We start from the raw sequence: 14,012 nt of genomic DNA, 5'->3' as shown, positions 1-14,012 counted from the left end.
AAGAGTTTACGCTTTGATTGTTCCCTGGAAGACCAGTAGTAGTTTCCGATGCACATCTGGAGGCATACTGTAAACTGTGGACTATTAGAGTGTTGATGAAATACAGAAATTGCATCGGGATTGTATGCAACAGTCACCATGCGCACATTCCTCCATAAAAGTAATGTCTCAAACAGTCTATGCTTTGATCGTTCCCTGGAAGACGAGTAGTAGTTTCGATGCACATCTGGAGGCATTCTGTAATCTGTGGACTATTAGAGTGTTGATGAAACACAGAAATTGCATCGGGATTGAATACAACAGTCACCATTCGCACATTCCTCCATAAAAGTAATGTTTTAAACAGTCTACGCTTTGATCGTTCCCTGGAAGACCAGTAGTAGTTTCCGATGCACATCTGGAGGCATTCTGTAATCTGTGGACTATCAGAGTGTTGATGAAACACAGAAATTGCATCGGGATTGAATACAACAGTCACCATGCGCACTTTCCTCCATGGGAGTAATGTCTCAAACAGTCTACGGTTTGATCGGTCCCTGGAAGAGCAGTAGTAGTTTCCGATGCACATCTGGAGGCATTCTGTAATCTGTGGACTATCAGAGTGTTGATGAAACACAGAAATTGCATAGGGATTGGATACAACAGTCACCATGCGCACTTTCCTCCATGGGAGTAATGTCTCAAACAGTGTACGCTTTGATCGTTCCCGGGAAGACCAGTAGTAGTTTCCGATGCACATTTGGAGGCATTCTGTAATCTGTGGAGTATCAGAGTGTTGATGAAACACAGAAATTGCATCGGGATTGAATACAACTGTCACCATGCGCACTTTCCTTCATGGGAGTAATGGCCCAAACAGTCTACGCTTTGATCGTTCCCTGGAAGACCAGTAGTAGTTTCCGATAAACATCTGAAGGCATTCTGTAATCTGTGGACTATCAGAGTGTTGATGAAACACAGAAATTGCATCGGGATTTAATACAACATTCTACATGCGCAGTTCCCTCCATAGGAGTAATGTCTCAAACAGTCTACGCTTTGATCGTTCAGTGGAAGGCCAGTAGTAGTTTCAACTGCACATCTGGAGGCATTCTGTAATCTGTTGGGTATCAGAGTGTTGATGAAACACAGAAATTGCATCGGGATTGAATACAACAGTCACCATGCGCATTTTCCTCCATGGGAGTAATGTCTCAAAGAGTCTACGCTTTGATCGTTCCCGGGAAGACCAGTAGTAGTTTCTGATGCACTTCTCGTGGCTTTCTGTAATCTGTGGACTATCAGAGTGTTGATGAAACACAGAAAATGCATCGGGATTGAATACAACAGTCACCATGCGCACTTTCCTCAATGGGAGTAATGTCTCAAAGAGTTTACGCTTTGATCGCTCCCTGGAAGACCAGTAGTAGTTTCCGATGCACATTTGGAGGCATTCTGTAATCTGTGGAGTATCAGAGTGTTGATAAAACACAGATATTGCATGGGGATTGAATACAACAGTCACTATGCGCACATTCCTCCATGGGAGTAATGTCTCAAACAGTCTACGCTTTGATCGTTCCCTGGAAGAGCAGTAGTAGTTTCCGATGCACATCTGGAGGCATTCTGTAATCTGTGGACTATCAGAGTGTTGATGAAACACAGAAATTGCATCGGGATTGAATACAACAGTCACGTTGCGCACTTTCCTCCATGGGAGTAATGTCTCAAACAATCTACGCTTTGATCGTTCCTTGGAAGACCAGTAGTAGTTTCCGATGCACATTTGGAGGCATTCTGTAATCTGTGGAGTATCAGAGTGTTGTTGAAACACAGAAATTGCATCGGGATTGAATACAACAGTCACCATGCGCACTTTCCTTCATGGGAGTAATGTCCCAAACAGTCTACGCTTTGATCGTTCCCTGGAGGACCAGTAGTAGTTTCCGATTAACATCTGGAGGCATTTTGTAAACTGTGGCCTATCAGAGTGTTGATGAAACACAGAAATTGCATCGGAATTGAATACAACATTCTCCATGCGCAGTTTCCTCCATGGGAGTAATGTCTCAAACAGTATACGCTTTGATCGTTCCCTGGAAGACCAGTAGTAGTTTCCGATTAACATCTGCAGGCATTCTGTAATCTGTGGACTATCAGAGTGTTGATGAAACACAGAAATTGCATCGGGATTGAATACAACAGTCACCATGCGTACATTCCTCCATAAAAGTAATGTCTCAAACAGTCTACGCTTTGATGGTTTCCTGGAAGACCAGTAGTAGTTTCCGATTCACATGTGGAGGCATTCTGTAATCTGTGGACTATCAGAGTGTTGATGAAACACAGAAAATGCATCGGGATTGAATACAACAGTCACCATGCGCACTTTCCTCTGCGGGAGTAATGTCTCAAACAATCTACGCTTTGATCGTGCCCTGGAAGACCAGTAGCAGTATCCGATGCACCTCTGGTGGCATTCTGTAATCTGTAGACTATCAGAGTGTTGATGAAACACAGTAATTGCATCCGGATTGAATAAAACACTCACCGTGCTCACTTTCCTCCATGGGAGTAATGTCTCTAACAGTCCACGCTTTGATCGTTCCCTGGAAGACCAGTGGTAGTTTCCGATGAACTTCTGGAGGCCATCTGTAATCTGTGGACTATCAGAGTGTTTATGAAACACAGAAATTGCATCGGGATTGAATATGACAGTCACAATGCGCACTTTCCTCCATGGGAGTAATGTCTCAAACAGTCTACGATTTGATCGTTCCCGGGAAGAACAGTAAGAATTTCCGATGCACATCTGGAGGCATTCTGTAATCTGTGGACTATCAGAGTGTTGATGAAACACAGAAATTGCATCGGTATTGAATACAACAGTCACCATGCGCACTTTCCTCCATGGGAGTAATGTCTCTAACAGTCTACGCTTTGATCGTTGCCTTGAAGACCAGTAGTAGTTTCCGATGCACATCTCGTGGCATTCTGTAATCTGTGGACTATCAGAGTGTTGATGAAACAAAGAAAATGCATCGGGATTGGATACAACAGTCAACATGCGCACTTTCCTCCATGGGGGTAATGTCCCAAATAGTCTACGCTTTGATCGTTCCCTGGAAGACCAGTAGTTGTTTCCGATGCACATTTGGAGGCATTCTGTAATCTATGGAGTATCAGAGTGTTGATGAAACACAGAAAATGCATCGGGATTGAATACAACAGTCACCATGCACACTTTCATTCATGGGAGTAATGTCCCAAACAGTCTACGCTTTGATCGTTCCCTGGAGGACCAGTAGTAGTTTCCGTTTAACATCTGGAGGCATTTTATAATCTGTGGACTGTCAGAGTGTTGATGAAACACAGAAATTGCATCGGGATTGAATACAATATTCTCCATGCGCAGTTTCCTCCATAGGAGTAATGTCTCAAACAGTCTACGCTTTGATCGTTCAATGGAAGGCCAGTAGTAGTTTCACCTGCACATCTGGAGGCATTCTGTAATCTGTTGAGTATCAGAGTGTTGATGAAACACAGAAATTGCATCGGGATTGAATACAACAGTCACCATGCACACTTTCCTCCATGGGAGTAATGTCTCTAACAGTCTACGCTTTGATCGTTCCCTGGAAGACCAGTTGTAGTTTTTCCGCTGAACTTCTGGAAGCTTTCTGTAATCTGTGGACTATCAGAGTGTTGATGAAACACAGAAATTGCATCGGGATTGGATACAACAGTCAACATGCGCACTTTCCTCCATGGGGGTAATGTCTCAAATAGTCTACGCTTTGATCGTTCCCTGGAAGACCAGTAGTAGTTTCCGATTAACATCTGGAGGCATTCTGTAATCTGTGGACTATCAGAGTGTTGATGAAACACAGAAATTGCATCGGGATTGAATACAACAGTCACCATGCGTACATTCCTCCATAAAAGTAATGTCTCAAACAGTCTACGCTTTGATGGTTTCCTGGAAGAAAAGTAGTAGTTTCCGATGCACATCTCGTGGCATTCTGTAATCTGTGGAATATCAGAGTGTGGATGAAACACAGAAAATGCATCGGGATTGGATACAACAGTCACCATGCGCACTTTCCTCCATGGGAGTAATGTTACAAACAGCCTACGCTTTGATCGCTAACTGGAAGAACAGTAGTAGTTTCCGATTAACATCTGGAGGCATTCTGTAATCTGTGGACTATGAGAGTGTTGATGAAACACAGAAATTGCATCGGGATTGAATACGACATTCTCCATGCGCAGTTCCCTCCATAGGAGTAATGTCTCAAACAGTCTACGCTTTGATCGTTCAGTGGAAGGCCAGTAGTAGTTTCAACTGCACATCTGGAGGCATTCTGTAATCTGTTGAGTATCAGAGTGTTGATGAAACACAGAAATTGCATCGGGATTGAATACAACAGTCACCATGCGCACTTCCCTCAATGGGAGTAATGTCTCAAAGAGTCTACGCTTTGATCGTTCCCGGGAAGACCTGTAGTAGTTTCCGATGCACTTCTCGTGGCGTTCTGTAATCTGTGGACTATCAGAGTGTTGATGAAACACAGAAAATGCATCGGGATTGAATACAACAGTCACCATGCGCACTTTCCTCAACGGTAGTAATGTCTCAAACAATCTACGCTTTGATCGTTCCCTGGAAGACCAGTAGTAGTCTCCGATGCACCTCTGGTGGCATTCTGTAATCTGTAGACTATCAGAGTGTTGTCGAAACACAGTAATTGCATCCGGATTGAATAAAACACTCATCATGCTCACTTTCCTCCATGGGAGTAATGCCTCTAACAGTCTACGGTTTGATCGTTCCCTGGAAGACCAGTAGTAGTTTCTGGTGAACTTCTGGAGGCTTTCTGTAATCTGTGGACTATCAGAGTGTCGATGAAACACAGAAATTGCATTGGGATTGAATACGACAGTCACCATGCGCACTTTCCTCCATGGGAGTAATGTCTCAAACAGTCTACGCTTTGATCGTTCCCGGGAAGACCAGTAGTAGTTTCCGATGCACATCTCGTGGCATTCTGTAATCTGTGGACTATCAGAGTGTTGATGAAACACAGAAAATGCATCGGGATTGGAAACAACAGTCACCATGCACACTTTCCTCAATGGGAATAATGTCTCAAACAGTCTACGCTTTGATCGTTCCCTGGAAGACCAGTATTAGTTTCCGATGCACATTTGGAGGCATTCTGTAATATGTCTAGTATCAGAGTGTTGATGAAACACAGATATTGCATCGGGATTGAATACAACAGTCACAATGCGTACATTCCTCCATAAAAGTAATGACTTAAACAGTCTACGCTTTGATGGTTTCCTGGAAGACCAGTAGTAGTTTCCGATTCACATGTGGAGGCATTCAGTAATCTGTGGACTATCAGAGTGTTGATGAAACACAGAAATTGCATCGGGATTCAATACAACAGTCACCATGCGCTGTTTCTTACATAAAAGTAATGTCTCAAACAGTCTACGCTTTCATCGTTCCCTGGAGACCAGTAGTAGTTTCCGATGCACATTTCGTGGCATTCTGTAACCTTTGGTCTATCAGAGTGTTGATTAAACACTGTAAATGCATCGGGATTGAATACAACTGTCACCATGCGACCTTTCCTCCATGGGAGTAATGTAACAAACAGCCTACGCTTTGATCGTTAACTGTAAGACCAGTAGTAGTTTCCGATTAACATCTTGAGGCATTCTGTAATCTGTGGACTAACAGAGTATTGATGAAACACAGAAATTGCATCGGGATTGAATACAAAATTCTCCATGCGCAGTTCCCCCCAAAGGAGTAATGTCTCAAACAGTCTACGCTTTGATCGTTCAGTGGAAGGCCAGTAGTAGTTTCAACTGCACATCTGGAGGCATTCTGTAATCTGTTGAGTATCAGAGTGTTGATGAAACACAGAAATTGCATCGGGATTGAATACAACAGTCGCCATGCGCACTTTCCTCCATGGGAGTAATGTCTCAAAGAGTCTACGCTTTGATCGTTCCCGGGAAGACCAGTAGTAGTTTCCGATGCACTTCTCGTGGCATTCTGTAATCTGTGGACTATCAGAGTGTTGATGAAACGCAGAAAATGCATCGGGATTGAATACAACAGTCACCATGCGCACTTTCCTCCATGGGAGTAATGTCTCTAAGAGTTTACGCTTTGATCGTTCCCTGGATGACCAGTAGTAGTTTCCGATGCACATTTGGAGGCATTCTGTAATCTGTGGAGTATTAGAGTGTCGATAAAACACAGGAATTGCATCGGGATTGAATACAACAGTCACTATGCGCACATTCCTCCATGGGAGTAATGTCTCAAACAGTCTACGCTTTGATCGTTCCCTGGAAGAGCACTAGTAGTTTCCGATGCACATCTGGAGGCATTGTGTAATCTGTGGACTATCAGAGTGTTGATGAAACACAGAAAATGCATCGGGATTGAATACAACAGTCACCATGCGCACTTTCCTCCACGGGAGTAATGTCTCAAACAATCTACGCTTTGATCGTTCCCTGGAAGACCAGTAGTAGTTTCCGATGCACATTTGGAGGCATTCTGTAATCTGTGGAGTATCAGAGTGTTGATGAAACACAGAAAATGCATCGGGATTGAATACAACAGTCACCATGCGCACTTTCCTCCATGGGAGTAATATCTCAAAGAGTTTACGCTTTGATCGTTCCCTGGAAGACCAGTAGTAGTTTCCGATGCACATTTGGAGGCATTCTGTAATTTGTGGAGTATCAGAGTGTTGATAAAACACAGAAATTGCATCGGGATTGAGTACAACAGTCACCATGCGCACTTTCCTTTATGGGAGTATGTCCCAAACAGTCTACGCTTTGATCGTTCCCTGGAGGACCAGTAGTGGTTTCCGATTAACATCTGGAGGCATTTTGTAAACTGTGGACTATCAGAGTGTTGATGAAACACAGAAATTGCATCGGGATTGAATACAACATTCTCCATGCGCAGTTTCCTCCATGGGAGTAATGTCTCAAGCAGTCTACGCTTTGATCGTTCCCTGGAAGACCAGTAGTAGTTTCCGATTAACATCTGGAGGCATTCTGTAATCTGTAGACTATCAGAGTGTTGATGAAACACAGTAATTGCATCCGGATTGAATAAAACACTCACCATGCTCACTTTCCTCCATGGGAGTAAAGTCTCTAACAGTCTACGCTTTGAACGTTCCCTGGAAGACCAGTAGTAGTTTCCGATGAACTTCTGGAGGCTTTCTGTAATCTGTGGACTATCAAAGTGTTGATGAAACACAGATATTGCATCGGGATTGAATACGACAGTCACCATGCGCACTTTCCTCCATGGGAGTAATGTCTCAAACAGTCTACGTTTTGATCGTTCCCGGGAAGACCAGTAGTAGTTTCCGATGCACATCTCGTGGCATTCTGTAATCTGTGGACTATCAGAGTGTTGATGAAACACAGAAAATGCATCGGGATTGGATACAACAGTCACCATGCGCACTTTCCTCCATGGGAGTAATGTCCCAAACAGTCTACGCTTTGATCGTTCCCTGGAGGACCAGTAGTAGTTTCCGATTAATATCTGGAGGCATTTTGTAAACTGTGGACTATCAGAGTGTTGATGAAACACAGAAAATGCATCGGGATTGAATACAACAGTCACCATGCGCACATTCCTCCACGGGAGTAATGTCTCAAACAATCTACACTTTGATCGTTCCCTGGAAGACCAGTAGTAGTTTCCGATGCACCTCTGGTGGCATTCTGTAATCTGTAGACTATCAGAGTGTTGATGAAACACAGTAATTGCATCTGGATTGAATAAAACACTCACCATGCTCACTTTCCTCCATGGGAGTAAAGTCTCTAACAGTCTACGCTTTGATCGTTCCCTGGAAGACCAGTAGTAGTTTCCGATGAACCTCTGGAGGCTTTCTGTAATCTGTGGACTATCAAAGTGTTGATGAAACACAGAAATTGAATTGGGATTGAATACGACAGTCACAATGCGCACTTACCTCCATGGGAGTAATGTCTCAAACAGTCTACGTTTTGATCGTTCCCTGGAGACCAGTAGTAGTTTCCGATGCACATCTCGTGGCATTCTGTAATCTGTGGTCTATCAGAGTGTTAATGAAACACTGTAAAAGCATCGGGATTGAATACAACTGTCACCATGCGCACTTTCCTCCATGGGAGCAATGTAAACAACAGCCTACGCTTTGATCGTTAACTGGAAGACCAGTAGTAGTTTCCGATTAACATCTGGAGGCATTCTGTAATCTGTGGACTATCAGAGTGTTGATGAAACACAGAAATTGCATCGGGATTGAATACAACATTCTCCATGCGCAGTACCCTCCATAGGAGTAATGTCTCAAACAGTCTACGCTTTGATCGTTCAGTGGAAGGCCAGTAGTAGTTTCAACTGCACATCTGGAGGCATTCTGTAATCTGTTGAGTATCAGAGTGTTGATGAAACACAGAAATTGCATCGGGATTGAATACAACAGTCACCATGCGCACTTTCCTCCATGGGAGTAATGTCTCTAAGAGTTTACGCTTTGATCGTTCCCTGGAAGACCAGTAGTAGTTTCCGATGCACATTTGGAGGCATTCTGTAATCTGTGGAGTATTAGAGTGTTGATAAAACACAGATATTGCATCGGGATTGAATACAACAGACACTATGCGCACATTCCTCCATGGGAGTAATGTCTCAAAAAGTCTACGCTTTAATCGTTCCCTGGAAGAGCACTAGTAGTTTCCGATGCACATCTGGAGGCATTGTGTAATCTGTGGACTATCAGAGTGTTGATGAAACACAGAAAATGCATCGGGATTGAATACAACAGTCACCATGCGCACTTTCCTCCACGGGAGTAATGTCTCAAACAATCTACGCTTTGATCGTTCCCTAGAAGACCAGTAGTAGTTTCCGATGCACATTTGGAGGCATTCTGTAATCTGTGGAGTATCAGAGTGTTGATGAAACACAGAAATTGCATCGGGATTGAATACAACAGTCACCATGCGCACTTTCCTTCATGGGAGTAATGTCCCAAACAGTCTACGCTTTGATCGTTCCCTGGAAGACCAGTAGTAGTTTCCGATTAACATCTGGAGGCATTCTGTAATCTGTGGACTATCAGAGTGTTGATGAAACACAGAAATTGCATCGGGATTGAATACAACAGTCACCATGCGTACATTCCTCCATAAAAGTAATGTCTGTCTACGCTTTGATGGTTTCCTGGAAGACCAGTAGTAGTTTCCGATTCACATGTGGAGGCATTCTGTAATCTGTGGACTATCAGAGTGTTGATGAAACACAGAAATTGCATCGGGATTCAATACAACAGTCATCATGCGCTGTTTCTTACATAAAAGTAATGTCTCAAACAGTCTACGCTTTCATCGTTCCCTGGAGACCAGTAGTAGTTTCCGATGCACATCTCGTGGCATTCTGTAATCTGTGGTCTATCAGAGTGTTAATGAAACACTGTAAATGCATCGGGATTGAATACAACTGTCACCATGCGCCCTTTCCTCCATGGGAGTAATGTAACAAACAGCCTACGCTTAGATCGTTAACTGGAAGACCAGTAGTAGTTTCCGATTAACATCTGGAGGCATTCTGTAATCTGTGGACTATCAGAGTGTTAATGAAACACAGAAATTGCATCGGGATTGAATACAACATTCTCCATGCGCAGTTCCCTCCATAGGAGTAATGTCTCAAACAGTCTACGCTTTGATCGTTTAGTGGAAGGCCAGTAGTAGATTCAACTGCACATCTGGAGGCATTCTGTAATCTGTTGAGTATCAGAGTGATGATGAAACACAGAAATTCCATCGGGATTGAATACAACAGTCACCATGCGCACTTTCCTCCATGGGTGTAATGTCTCAAAGAGTCTACGCTTTGATCATTCCCGGGAAGACCAGTAGTAGTTTCCGATGCACTTCTCGTGGCATTCTGTAATCTGTGGACTATCAGAGTGTTGATGAAACACAGAAAATGCATCGGGATTGAATACAACAGTCACCATGCGCACTTTCCTCCATGGGAGTAATGTCTCAAAGAGTGTACGCTTTGATCGTTCTCTGGAAGACCAGTAGTAATTTCCGATGCACATCTGGTGGCATTCTGTAACCTGTGGACTATCAGAGTGTTGGTGAAACACAGAAATAGCATCGGAATTGAATACAACAGTCACCATGCGCACTTACCTCAATGGGAGTAATGTCTCAAACAGTCTACGCTTTGATCGTTCCCTGGAAGACCAGTAGTAGTTTCCGATGCACATCTGGTAGCATTCTGTAATCTGTGGACTATCAGAGTGTTGATGAAACACAGATATTGCATCCGGATTGAATACAACACTCACCATGCGCACTTTCCTCCATGGGAGTAATGTCTCAAACAGTCTACGCGTTGATCGTTCCCTGGAAGACCAGTAGTGGTTTCCGATGCACAACTGGTGGCGTTCTGTAATCTGTAGACTATCAGAGTGTTGATGAAACACAGAAAATGCATCGGGATTAAATACAACAGTCACCATGTGCACTTTCCGCCACGTGAGTGATATCTCAAACAGTCTACGCTTTGATCGTTCCCTGGAATACCAGTAGTAGCTTCCGATGCACATCTGGTGGCATTCTGTACTCTGTGGACTATCAGAAAGTCGATGAAACACAGAAATAGCATCGGGATTGAATACAGGAGTCACCATGCGCACTTTCTTCCATGGGAGTAATGTTTCAAACAGTCTACGCTTTGATCCTTCCTGGAAGACCAGTAGTAGTCTCCGATACACATCTGGTGGCGTTCTGTAATCTGTGGACTACCAGAGTGTTCATGAAACACAGAAATTGCAACGGCATTGAATACAACAGTCAATACTCGCATTTCCTCCATGGGAAAATGTCTCAAAGAGTGTACGCTTTTATCGTTCCCTGGAACACCAGTAGTAATTTCCGATGCACATCTGGTGGCATTCTGTAACCTGTGGACTATCAGAGTGTTGGTGAAACACAGAAATAGCATCGGAATTGAATACAACAGTCACCATGCGCACTTACCTCCATGGGAGTAATGTCTCAAACAGTCTACGCTTTGATCGTTCCCTGGAAGAGTAGTAGTAGTTTCCGATGCACATCTGGTAGCATTCTGTAATCTGTGGACTATTAGAGTGTTGATGAAACACAGATATTGCATCCGGATTGAATACAACAGTCACCATGCGCACTTTCCTCCATGGGAGTAATGTCTCAAACAGTCTACGCGTTGATCGTTCCCTGGAAGACCAGTAGTGGTTTCCGATGCACAACTGGTGGCGTTCTGTAATCTGTAGACTATCAGAGTGTTGATGAAACACAGAAAATGCATCGGGATTAAATACAACAGTCACCATGTGCACTTTCCCCCACGTGAGTGATATCTCAAACAGTCTACGCTTTGATCGTTCCCTGGAATACCAGTAGTAGTTCCCGATGCACATCTGGTGGCATTCTGTAATCTGTGGAGTATCAGAGAGTTGATGAAACACAGAAATAGCATCGGGATTGAATACAACAGTCACCATGCGCACTTACCTCCATGGGAGTAATGTCTCAAACAGTCTACGCTTTGATCGTTCCCTGGAATACCAGTAGTAGTTTTCGATGCACATCTGGAGGCATTCTGTAATCTGTGGACTATCAGAGAGTTGATGAACACAGAAATTGCATCGGGATTGATTACAACAGTCAACATGCGCACATTCCTCCATGGGAGTATGTCTCAAACAGTCTACGCTTTGATCGTTCCCTGGAAGACCAGTAGTAGTTTCTGATGCACATCTGGAGGTATTCTATAATCTGTGGTCTAGCCTGGTGTTGATAAAAGACAGAAATTGCATCGGGATTAAATACAACACTCACCATGCCCACTTTCCTCCATGGGAGTAATGTCTCAAACAGTCTAAGCTCTGATCCTTCCCTGGAAGACCAGTAGCAGTTTCGATTCACATCTGGAGGCATTCTGTAATCTGTGGTACTTCAAAGTATTGATGAAACACAGAAATTGCATCGGGATTGAATACAACAATCACCATGGGCACTTTCCTCCATGGGAGTAATGTCTCAAAGAGTGTACGCTTTGATCGTTCCTTGGAAGACCAGTAGTAATTTCCGATGCACATCTGGTGGCATTCTGTAATCTGTGGACTATCAGAGTGTTGGTGAAACACAGAAATAGCATCGGGATTGAATACAACAGTCACCATGCGCACTTTCCTCCATGGGAGTAATGTCTCAAACAGTCTAGGGTTTGATCGCTCCCTGGAAGACCAGTAGTAGTTTCCGATGCACATCTGGAGGCATTCTGTAATCTGTGGACTATCAGAGTGTTGATGAAAAACAGAAATTGCATCGGGAGTGAATACAACAGTCACAATCCGCACTTTCCTCCATGGGAGAAATGTCTGATACAGTCTACGATTTGATCGTTTCCAGGAAGACCAGTAGTAGTTTCCAATGCACATCTGGAGGCAGTCTGAAATTTGTGGACTAACTGAGTGTTGATAAAACACAGAAATTGCAATGGGATTGAATACAACAGTCACCATGCGCACTTTTCTCCATGGGAGTAATGTCTCAAACAGTCTACGCTTTGATCGTTCCCAGGAAGACCAGTAGTAGTTTCCGATGCACATCTGGTGGCAATCTGTAATCTGTGGACTATCAGAGTGTTGATGAAACACAGAAATTGCATCGGGATTGAATACAACAGTAACCATGCGCACATTCCTCCATGGGAGTAATGTCTCAAACAGTCTACGCGTTGATCGTTCCCTGGAAGACCAGTAGTGGTTTCCGATGCACAACTGGTGGCGTTCTGTAATCTGTAGACTATCAGAGTGTTGATGAAACACAGATGATGCATCGGGATTAAATACAACAGTCACCATGTGCACTTTCCCCCACGTGAGTGATATCTCAAACAGTCTACGCTTTGATCGTTCCCTGGAATACCAGTAGTAGTTTCCGATGCACATCTGGTGGAATTCTGTACTCTGTGGACTATCAGAGAGTTGATGAAACACAGAAATAGCATCGGGATTGAATACAAGAGTCAACATGCGCACTTTCTTCCATGGGAGTAATGTCTCAAACAGTCTACGCTTTGATCCTCCCTGGAAGACCAGTAGTAGTCTCCGATACACATCTGGTGGCGTTCTGTAATCTGTGGACTACCAGAGTGTTCATGAAACACAGAAATTGCAACGGGACTGAATACAACAGTCAATACTCGCATTTCCTCCATGGGAAAATGTCTCAAAGAGTGTACGGTTTGATCGTTCCCTGGAACACCAGTAGTAATTTCCGATGGACATCTGGTGGCATTCTGTAACCTGTGGACTATCAGAGTGTTGGTGAACCACAGAAATAGCATCGGAATTGAATACAACAGTCACCATGCGCACTTACCTCCATGGGAGTAATGTCTCAAACAGTCTACGCTTTGATCGTTCCCTGGAAGACCAGTAGTAGTTTCCGATGCACATCTGGTAGCATTCTGTAATCTGTGGACTATCAGAGTGTTGATGAAACACAGATATTGCATCCGGATTGAATACAACAGTCACCATGCGCACTTTCCTCCATGGGAGTAATGTCTCAAACAGTCTACGCGTTGATCGTTCCCTGGAAGACCAGTAGTTGTTTCCGATGCACAACTGGTGGCATTCTGTAATCTGTGGACTATCAGAGTGTTGATGAAACACAGAGAACGCATCGGGATTGAATACAACAGTCACCATGCGCACTTTCCTCCATGGGAGTAATGTCTCAAACAGTCTACGCGTTGATCGTTCCCTGGAAGACCAGTAGTGGTTTCCGATGCACAACTGGTGGCGTTCTGTAATCTGTAGACTATCAGAGTGTTGATGAAACACAGAAAATGCATCGGGATTAAATACAACAGTCACCATGTGCACTTTCCCCCACGTGAGTGATATCTCAAACAGTCT

The sequence above is a fragment of the Schistocerca gregaria genome, unplaced genomic scaffold (assembly GCF_023897955.1).
Source record: "Schistocerca gregaria isolate iqSchGreg1 unplaced genomic scaffold, iqSchGreg1.2 ptg000001l___fragment_3, whole genome shotgun sequence".
Lineage (NCBI taxonomy): Eukaryota > Metazoa > Arthropoda > Insecta > Orthoptera > Acrididae > Schistocerca > Schistocerca gregaria.
Note: the sequence above shows the minus strand (reverse complement) of the source record.